This window comes from Lissotriton vulgaris, unplaced genomic scaffold (assembly GCF_964263255.1).
Source record: "Lissotriton vulgaris unplaced genomic scaffold, aLisVul1.2 SCAFFOLD_2821, whole genome shotgun sequence".
In the NCBI taxonomy this organism is placed as follows: domain Eukaryota; kingdom Metazoa; phylum Chordata; class Amphibia; order Caudata; family Salamandridae; genus Lissotriton; species Lissotriton vulgaris.
Window position 1 is genome coordinate 261,807 of NW_028247976.1, and position 5,268 is coordinate 267,074.

Consider the following 5,268-nt stretch of genomic DNA (forward strand, 5'->3'; position numbering starts at 1 on the left):
ACTGGATCTCCTTGTACAAGATTCCAATTTTTAGAAAAAATCCTGCGAATCTCAGCATGTTGTTGACTATATGTGACAATGGCCCTACACTGTATTTTTTCTTTTGATGTAGTTGTGATTTCAATTGTAGTAGTAGGGACAGGACAAACTCCTAGTAACTGTTCCCTTCTTAGTTTTGTTGTTTTCTTGATAGCCTCATCTATCATTTTGTGGCTGTAACCTCTTTCCAAAAAACGCATTTTGCACTGAAGTTGAGCTGTTTTACATTCTTCCTCAGTGCTACAAATACGTTTTATTCGTAACATCTCCCCGTAGGGGATGCTATGAATAAGATGGCGAGGGTGGCTGCTAGAGGCGTGTAACACTGTGTTACCAGCGGTAACCTTTCTGTGTAGTTTGGCTTCTATTTTGCTGTTCTTAACATATACTTCTACATCCAGAAAATTAACTGAGACATTGCTAATCGTTGAGGTGAATTGAAGGTTTAAATCGTTTACATTTAACCTATCAACGAAATCAGCAGCACTTCTCATAGAACCCCTCCAGATAAAAAACAAATCATCAATATACCTGAGGTACAATATTGCATGTTGTTCCATTGTTGTTCTCTGCTGTCCCATCAAAGTCTGCTCCTCCTACAGCCCCATGTGTAAAAACGCGAAGCTGGGGGAGAAGCAAGACCCCATGGCCACCCCTCTTAATTGTTGATAGGCCTGGCCCCCAAACGTAAAGAAGTTCTGTTGTAGACATATATTCAGCATCCCCATAAGCATCTTATTGTGCTGTGTATTGTATATGGGGCGTTTATCCAGAAAGAATTGTGTTGCCTTCAAGCCATCTATATGCCTGATAGACGTGTACAGAGAACAAATGTCCAAGGTCATAAGTAAATAATCTTCATTCCAACTCTGCTGAGATAATTTACACAAGAAGTCGGTTGTATCTCTTATGTAAGAGTTCAATCCTTTAACCCATTCCTGTAAAAAGAAATCAATGTACCTGGACAAGTTTTCTGTCGCGCTGTCAATTGCCGATATTATCGGTCTCCCCGGTGGAACTAGTGGATCCTTGTGGATCTTCGGCAAAAGATAAAATGTGGGAATCACAGGGAATTATTTTTTGAGGAAAAGTGATCAATCCACAGCTACGCCATCCCATGAGTTTGGCATTGAGGTCATTCCAAGCCATTTTGATAGTAGCGATATTCGTTTTGCGATGACAGGCAGTGTCACTGAGTTGTTTCTCGGCTTCAGCCATATATTTATCACGTGCCCATAGGACAATATTGCCCCCCTTATCTGCTTGCTTCACTACTAGGTTGTCATCTGATAAATATATATATGATTTGCCAGTTTTACGGGTTGTATCGCCAATGTCCCACTTAGTGCAGTTCTGTCCTCTCAGTCTTCCTGGAGGAAAAATGGGAATTTTGCCTTCTCCCAATGGGTTGTTCGTAGCGTCACAGAAGAAGTAAAAATGATCAGCAAAAAGAAAAAAAATACAAGAAAAACAAATATTAGGCCGCTGGCCTGTTAAATAGAACAAATAAAAGGGGAGGGGGGGGGGGTTGTGCACACCTTCAGCCGTGTCTTGATTGTGTAGTGCCTAGGGTGAGAGGGAGTCAAGTGACTGCTCTAAGTGCTGCTTTTCAACCCCTTCCACCAGCCCTTAAATGAAAGGAAACGTGCTAATGGCACTTGCCTGTCACCACGACCCTCCGGGGCCGTGGTGAAGGGAGATCCAGCCTCCTCACTCGCTTCTGGAGTACTGGTCCCAATCGCAATGCCCAGGAAATGTCCTCTCGTATAGCTGTTGGTCTCTGCCTCCTCCCGCTCTTCTGGGCCGATTGCTTCCAGACACTGCTGCTCCTCAGCTTGCTGTCTCCTCCGCTCTCTATCTCGCCGCTCTCCCTGTTCTTCACCTCGCCACTTCTTTCTTCCTCCGACTCCTCTCGCCGAGCTTCCGAGTCCATCACTGGCATTTCTTTATCCTCCCGCTTGCTGGTCGCGTCCTCCTTTGGGCGTGCGTCAGCAACTAAAACGCTGCCCTGACTTCTGGTTTGGTTTAACGCTGACGCTGTTTTGGAAGTCCCGGGTTTGGCGGTGGTGGTGACTTCTTCACAATCTCCTTACAGGAGCTCACTTGGCTGGGTGGCTTTGTGCCATTTAAGTGCATCTAATTGCATGATGGCATGTGTCAGGTCACAGGTGGTGACCAAGGAAGTCACTGATGTCAGTGGGTGGCAGGCTACCATATGGTCACAGGTACAGTATGTGAAGTGCAGGAGGCCAGCAGACAAGACAGGAGTTGCTGCTATATATTTTAAATGAAGCCACGATTGGGCCAAGAGGACTACAATTGAAGGAGGGTAAAAATAACCCCATCCCCACATCGAGTGAACCCTGGCTGGGGTCTGAGATGTCATGTTACAAAACTAATGGATACCATTTTGGACACGCCATATGTGTCTTTCTTTGAATACATTTAAGGCTGGTCTTTGGGTTGTTTGAGTCCTGAGGAAGACCCGCCATGATGTATATTGAATAACACTTGAACACAGGGTCGAAATGTCTACGGCATTACTTTATGTCCTATGTCAGCTATCTTTGGAATATGTAAAGAAGATATAAGGATACACTGAACAAAACATTGTTGTGACATTTTGATTATATGTGGTTCCAACGTCCCATGTTTGTGTATGTGATCACTGGGAGGTTTGTGATTTTCACTATGGATATGTTAATGTGATGTATTGTTCTCTCGGCAGCCGTTGAAAAGAGAAATATGAAAAGAGAAAGATATACATGTTTTGATATATGAAATATTATATTTATAACAAGTTAATGGTTGTGTTGTGTCAGTGGTTTTTAGATATCATTTTCTTGAAAGATTTGTGTTTTTGAGTCAGGAGAAGTTTCACACATGTTTGAGGGATCATTTATAGGCCCTTCTAGTATTTAATGTTTAATGAAAAACATTATTTTACAATCCCACTTAAGGAGATTTTGTTCACCCGACAGACTGATTGTAGCTCATCACTGTATACGTAGGTTATGAGGGACACAGGGTAACCCCATTATAGTTAATGTCATATGGTAAAGGGGCAGAACAGAGCATCATCTAGCTGACCTGTACTGCACATAGAGGGAGAGAGCAAACTATTCTGGCCCCCAGCTGCCCACTCTGAGCACTACATCCAGTCCCCAGCCCTACAAACTAACCCAACCACCCTGAGCCCTAAAACCGGCCCCAGTGCTAAAAACGACCCCAACTCCCCACCCTGAACCCTAAAATCCAGCCCTGAAAAATACCCTGACTCCCCGCCCTAAGCCCTAAAACCAGGCCCCAACCCTGAAAAATACCCCCGCCCAACCTAAAATCTTAAAAACAACTCACCAAGCCAGTGTTCCTTCCATTGTCATTGGTGCAGGAAGTCTCCAACACCTCTCACCCACCGCCCCCACACTCCAAAGCTAGACTATTCTCCTCCCTTCTCTCCAGCACGTCTCCGGTTTCCACCCTCCCCACTGGCTCACACACATGTCGTGCTCGGCAGCAAGTGAGGAAATGCTGAGCCCAGGAGACAGGAAGTGAAAAGTACAACTTAGGCTGGTGGGCACACAGCAGAGCTATCGCTCCTTCTGCACAGCAACAGCGAGAACCAGCACTGAAAAGGTAAGCTAATGAACAGGTATCAAAACCATCACCCCCACGTACAGCGCCAGAGAGGACGGGTAATAGAGAATGGAGCTACCACTCTACGTCATCTGTATCAGAGAAAGACACAAACAACACTGGAGTATAGTGAATAGACAGCACAGCTGTCTCTCCTGTGTACAGGAGAGCATGAGAGAATGAGGGAAATTGACGAGGGAACCGATTATCAAGGCATTTGGGAGGTACCCCGGAGAACAGACTGGCAGCTTGTTCCACCAGAGGGGTAGCACAGCAGAGACAGAACACATCCCAACCAGATGGGTGTCATATAATCAGAGACAACACATAGCTCATCCAAAAGGGGTGTTATAGACTCAGATACAGGACACAGCCACCCAGACAGGCTGACTGCCTTTACCACGCATATGCCTTTATCACCTTTACAACAGAAATCGTTGTAAAGGAATATGCGTGGCAAATACATATGCGTGCTAAAGGCATATGCGTGCTAAAGGCAAGTGTCTGCGTTGTTAATGCATTTCCCGTGATGTAATATGGGAAGTAATTAGCAGTGCATGGTGAAGGGCAGGAGTTATTCTTAATTGAGATAACTATAATTGATTAATTTTTGTGTTTTTATGTTTAAAAAGGTATGTTTTCACCTAACTATGACGTTACTTTAACCCTTTTTTTTCTGTGAATTTCTAGGGACTTTTTTAATGTAGAGTAATATTTTATTGCCATATGTAATGCCAACCCACCACTGCACATGGTCTCCGGCCATGCGTGGTGTGAGGTTGACACAGGCTCTGCACACAACCCTCTGCTGGTGCCCAACCACCTGCTGTGCATGGTCTTTGACCATGCACAGCATGGGGGTGTACAGTGCCTGGAGCTTAAACCCCTCTCAGCGCGCATGGCTTACTATGTGATGTTACAATTTAAAGGGTGTTATTTTATGTAAGGCAGACCTACTGACTTTGTTAAAGAGTCAGAACACCAAAATATAAAACGTTGACCTGTTGGCTTTATTAAGTGGTCAGCATAACAACATATATAAAACATACATATTGTCTATCAAATACAAAGCAATAATTAATTTTTAAAAATTGTAAAGTTACATTTAAAAATATCAACCTCTTTTATCTTTTTTTTATTCCACAAAATGCAGCAATAAAAATCACGAAAAGAGGGCCCTGCACTCCAGCTGAAGAGCATAGAGCTCCAGTTAGGAGTGCTTTATAAAATGGTAAGTTCTCCCGCAGAATTACGGTTTTTCTAATGTTGCTGGAGGACTTTTGTACTGCCTGCAGCCTCTCACAACATTAAGAAAATGCTTGGTGGTGTCTCTGCCCAGTCTAGGGGCACCACTATTATTCAGAAATCAGTAAAGAGCCCCACAAAGTGCATTATGGGATGGCTCATGCCACTCATTTATTATTCTTTTCACTCTCTTGTTTTGGGTGCCTCGGTGCCCACCTGGGACACCCACATCTTTATATTTTGCGACAGGGAAAGCCTCAGGGCTCCACAGCCCTGCCTACTCCATGCAAACAGCCCCATGGGCTGCCCAGGAGCTGGAAAAACGTTTGCCTTTTTTTTATCCATCCA